This window comes from Sciurus carolinensis, chromosome 6 (assembly GCF_902686445.1).
Source record: "Sciurus carolinensis chromosome 6, mSciCar1.2, whole genome shotgun sequence".
In the NCBI taxonomy this organism is placed as follows: Eukaryota; Metazoa; Chordata; class Mammalia; order Rodentia; family Sciuridae; genus Sciurus; species Sciurus carolinensis.
Genome location: NC_062218.1, coordinates 97029175 through 97035174, shown reverse-complemented (window position 1 = coordinate 97035174; position 6000 = coordinate 97029175).

Genomic DNA, 6000 nt, shown 5'->3' with positions numbered 1-6000 from the left:
CATGAAAACAACGTCCCCAGGATCATATTTTAGCAAACTCCTTTACAGACAGGACAGTAGTTGTGGCAATGTGGTACAATCATTGTCATTCACTTCCCTGTTCCCTCTGACCACAAAACTGGTCCAAGCATCACCCAGCATACCAGCCCAAGTGGGCCAGGCCTACACACAAAAGGACTGCTACTCCATCTGCTGGCTTGACAGCAGTTTCAGATTGAAGTCTTTAATTTCTTGCAAGGCAGTTTCTGGTTCTGAAACAGAATATCAAGATGTCTTTTTATCATGATAAAAATATCAGTCATTTTATCAAAGGTGATGACATCTATCCCTCCTACCTTAAACCCAGAATCACAGACATAAATATAGCTGATAAACAGAACCTGGAGAAGGACCTGCTTTGGGTAAGCATTGTTGTGTGGCTATAATAGAGATCTGCATACAGGAAGTAGACAGCTCCAAAGTAAGGTGGAAATGGGAGGGTTTAGGATGAAATTTAGAAAAACACTGACAAAGTTAGCATTTCTTCGTTCCATCAAGTCCTTCATCTCCACTGGTTGCCTTTATGAAAAAGACATCCTCTATAGATTATTTAACTATTCCCTTTTTACAGGGCCTGTTGCCCAGTCAGAGTCATCTTTATACTCACAACTTCTTATATATCCACTTTGACTGAGGCAAGGAAAGAATGGGAAGTGTACTTTACAGATAAGGATAATTACACTTCCTCAACAGAACAATGTTATTACCTACCCCTACTCAGAAATTAATTACTTCATACCTGAAATTCCTTATTTAACTATAATAACTACACTGTTATTTGAAAGTTTCTGCAGAGATTCCCATATGCACTATCTATGTCATAACAAAATGAGGTGCCAACGAAAATGCATATTTCATAGAAAATACTCAAAAAACTCTAAAACATTCACCCATGTTAAGGGTAAAAAGAAGTTATTGCATATTAAGATAGTATTTTCCTTTCCTTTTGGTGGTGCTAGGAATTGAATCCAAGAAATTGTGTATGCTAGGCAAGTGTTCTACCACTGAGTAATATGCATGCCCAAGAGAATATTTTTTTATTAGAGCATTATAATTATACATAGTGTTTGGGTTCATTTAGACAAAATTATACATTTGATTTCAATCCCCATTCTGTTCCTTCCCTCCTCCTTCCTCCTTTCTCCCTCCTCTCTCTCTTGTATATGTATATATTTATATATAATATATATATAAAAATATATACTATATATATATATATATTATATATATATATATATATTTTTTTTTTTTTTTTTGGTGGTGGTGCTGGGAATTGAACCCAGGGCCTTTTTCATGCTAGGCAAGCATTCTACCAACTGAGTTATACCCCAGTCCCCTCTCCCTCCTCTATTATCTTCCTTTCATTCCTTCATTTGTTTGGTACTTTCTACATATACATAAAGGTGAAACCAAGAGAAAAATTTTTAAAGGGTTTGTTTGATTAGAGGTATTGGAATGCTATGGACACCCCACTCCAAAGAAAGAGATGCCTGTGTTTCACCACAAGCCTAATGTGAAGACTTAAGGGGATCCCTCAGAGAGCTTGATATGTGTCTCCTGCAGTTATGGAGAAAGAGTGGATTAATTTCTGACTCCAGCCCATGAAACTTAAGGACCAGAATATGTACTCAGGGCTTGTATGGGCAAAGAACCTGTTTCTGACTGATCCCACATACTTTGGGGAATGGCTTGTAGATTCTCTTAGACCCTGCCCAATATGACTATCAGTGCACAAACAGAACTCTACAGAAGAGACACCAAAAATGAACTGTTGAATTATTAGGTGCATAACAGAGGACACCACACCCTCCTAAGTCCTGTTAGTGCTTGTACATATATGCATACGTACATATTCAGATCTCTGAATAACCCACAAAAGTGCACCAGGAGAAAACCAGATTTAAATGCTGGCCACACCTGGAGAGTGCAAAGCCAGTATTGACAATGTGACACAAGTGCAATATTTCCTTCCCTGAAAGGGTCAGAAATGTCAAGAAAGACTACATCCCCTCTTTTCACTTGCAGCAGGCTCGAGGTGGGGGAGAAAAATAACTTAATAGATAAAATAACTAGAAACATTGCCAATACCAGGCTGAACATTTTAAGTGTCTAAGTGAAGTTTCTGAACACCTACAAGGGATCCAGAAAAGTATTTGACCAGGAGTGAAGTTAGGACCATCACTACTGAGCAGTTTAAAGAAACAACAGACTAGGGATGTAGCTCAATGTTAAGAATGCTTACCTAACATGGGAAACTGGGTTTAATTCCCAGCACCACCAAGAGGACAGATGAGGAACCAAAACCCTTATGATTACACCCCATAAGTCCTATTTGTCATTGTTCTAGTTATAATTCTAGAAGTTGTTCTTTAAACTTTATTTTAAAAAATAATAGCCAGGCATGGTGGTGCAACCTGTAAACCCAGCAACTTGGGAGGCTGAGGCAGGAAGATCTCAAGTTTGAGGCTAGCCTAGTAACTTAGCAAGACCCTATTTCAAAAAAAAAAAAAAAAAAAAATAAGGCCAGGTGTAGTGTTACATACCTGTCTGTAAGCAGCTCAGGAAGCTGAGGCAGGAGGATCACAGGTTTGAAGCCAGCCTCAGCAACTTAGTGAGGCTATAAGCAATCTAGTGAGACCCTTTCTCAAAATTTTAAAAAAGGACTCTGGATGAGTCTCAGTGGTTTAGTGCCCTTAGGTTCAATCTCTGGTACCAAAAAAATAAAAAATAAAAAATAAAAAGGGCTGGGGATGTAACTCAATGATAGTGTCCCCCTGGGCTCCATCCCCAGTATTGCAATAAATAAATAAATATGCCATTAAATGGGTCCTAATGAGAGGAGCTGTTGTCAGATCTAATGTTTCTCCCTGGCTTAACAGAGTTCTATGTACTGGTAGAAAATAAGGTCTATGGCTTCAAGTTCTGCCCACTTCTTCCCTTCCTTCTTAACTTACTGAAGCCTCCTTTCTTCCCTCCTTTTGTTACCCTGCAGTATGAACCCAGTTCCAAAAGCAGTGTTTTTTGGTCCTAGAATCTCCTGTGCTGTCACAATCTTGCCCTATGTGCTGCCCCTTGCATCCTGCCCATCCTCAGGGATGACAGAGCAACTCAGAATTTATTCCAACAGACTTTCAGAATCTCTTCCATGGTAACACTTTACAGTCACTTTTTTAATGGTACCTCCTCATTCCTTCCCTACAGTTACAGGATGTGATACACATACACCCACATACAAAGCACTGTACAAAGAAAATTATACACATGGTTTCTCTGCCCCCAGAATGTACAACTTAAGACAGCTACCATTAAATTGATGAGCATAAACATAAATAGCAGAAAGCAGCATTAAATCAATCTATGAATGAACAACAGGGAAAATACATGATTGAGAAGCAGAGTTAGTCAGGCAATGAATGCTTACAACAGTTAAGTGTTGGGCTAGGTACTGCCAATAAATTTTTGACCGGGAACAGGACTCCCCTAAATTAACCAGGCTGACCTCAAATTCATAATCCTCCCACCTCAGTCTCCCAAGTAGCTGAGATTATAGGCATGTGCCACTTATTACTCTCACAATAAGTTGTTTTTCTTTTTAATTATTTTTTAGTTGTAGATGGACAAAATATCTTTATTTATTTTTATGTGGTGCTGAGGATTAAACCCAGTGCCTTGCATGTGTGAGCCAAGCACTTTACTACTGAGCTACAGCCCCAGCCCCCAATAAGATTTTTTAACAAAACAGTCATAGTCCCTGAACAAATGGAGATTTAAAACACTGAGAAAATAAATACTAAACAATTTTTTACTAAAAATGATTTTAATGAATATAAGTTTAGAAAGTGTGATGAAAGATAATACGCAGGACTGGTCTAGGCATTAGGGTGCCACAGAAGCTTGCTTACACAAGTGACATATAAACTGAGACCTGGTGTTTTAGCTCAGTGGTAGAAATACTTGCCTAGCATGGGCAAGGCCCTGAGTTCAATTTCAGGCACCACCAAAATACCAAAACCCAAGAGAAAGAGAGAGTGAGAGAGGCCTGAAGCCTAAGTAGGGTTGGACACTTGGCTGGCAGGAATCTAGGGAAAAGACAGGGCATTTGAGAATGCAAAAGTAACACATTCAAGGAACTGAAAGAAGGCCTGGGTGACAGGAGTAAGTCTATCAAGGGGGATAAAGAATCAAGGTGAGGAGTTAGAAAGGATCAGTAGAGAGTTGGGGCTGGGGGATTTTTAATGTTGATTAGAACAAAGAAGTGAAAATTACAGATCAAAGATTCACTGAATATGAAGCTAATTCAGTAGTCCAGATGATGCTGGAATCCTCTCTGCCCATTCTCTACCATTGGATGAATACAAATGGAGCCAGAAAGGGTTGGCATAAGGTCATAGGAGACTGATGTAAAGATGCTGGTGAAGTACCCATTAAGTCTCAGAGTTGAAGCAAACGTTTTTGATTCTATTTCTCTGATCCCAGAGTGTGAGTTAAAACTGGTCTTCTGTTTAGCCTGACTATCTGCATGAAGACACCCTCTCAGAATTGCCAAAAAGTGGATAACAATCATTCATGTTGAAAGAATGACTACTTTGAGCAAATATCAAGGAGGTTGATTTTTCAAGAGGGGTTTGGCTAGTTTGTATTTGTAACAGAGAACCTTTGTTGAGGGCTGGACAAGTCAAGCAGCCTGCAAATAAACCAAGGAGAGCAAAACCAGAGTGACCCCTACCCAGAGGAGCTCTTGTCCATATACTCTAATAAATGGAACTTTTACATCATTATTAGGGTAAATGCCTCTTCCTGTGCTGGCAGCAGGACAAGGAGGCTACCACTCCATGATACAAACCAGTGAAACACTCATGATTATAAAGCAATAATGAAACCTGGCCTCCTTCTCCCTTCATTTTCTTAATTTTCACTGTATTACAGAGCTGGGTATTCTCAGGAAGGCTCCCATGTCCATGTGATCATCATCATTCACCAGCATTTCATAAGTACTCCATGCTATGAAGGGCCTTGTGATGGCTCAGGATACAAGAACATGGAGATCTCTGCACTTGAGAAGTTCACAAATCTAGATGAGGAAGGTAAAAACAGACATTAGAAAGTAAATCAGTGCTGTTATATAGTGTAGTGATAGGGGTTTCAGTATCTAAAAGACCACCAAAGGCTACTGTAGAACAATAAGAGAAAAGTTAGATCTTTAGGAAATTGATCTCAGAGTACCATGATACAGGAAGGTACTCAATACAGACTAGCAAGAGATTCTCCAGGGCTGGGAATGATGATGGCTCATAGAGCCTGAAAGGGGGAACCAGGTCTTGCTTCCTAGAAGCACCTGAGGAGAGCACACAACTCTGGAGAGGTCTGCTAGGAGACAAGACTCCAGGCAGCAGGATTCACAGCCTTGCAAATGGTACTTTTAAGACAAGGGTGAAGAGCATTTGTACCAGAAGAAATGGTACAAATGATGGGACAGCAGGTGTCTCAGCAATAACCAGCAACTCAAAGCTTCCTCCAATCTCATGCAAAATATAAGATCCCGGAATTCGGGGCTGGGGAGATAGCTCAGTTGGTAGAGTGCTTGCCTTGCAAACACAAAGCCCTGGGTTCAATCCCCAGCACCGCAAAAAAAAAAAAAAAAAAAAAGATCCCGGAATTCAAGCCTGAAGACCAAAAATAAGTAAGGTTAAGCTGGGCACAGTGGTTCATGCCTATAACACCAGTGGCTCAGGAGACTGAGGCAGGAGGATCACAAGTTCAAAGCCAGCCTCAGCAAAAGTGAGGCACTAAGCAACTCAGTGAGACCTTGTCTCTAAACAAAATACAAAATAAGGCTGAGGCTGTGGCTCAGTGGTCAAGTGCCCCTGCATTCAATTCCCTGTACCCCCCCAAAAAAATAAATAAATGAGGTCAAATTTCCCACCACTCAGAAGGGATCTGGGCATATAATTGGAATTTACC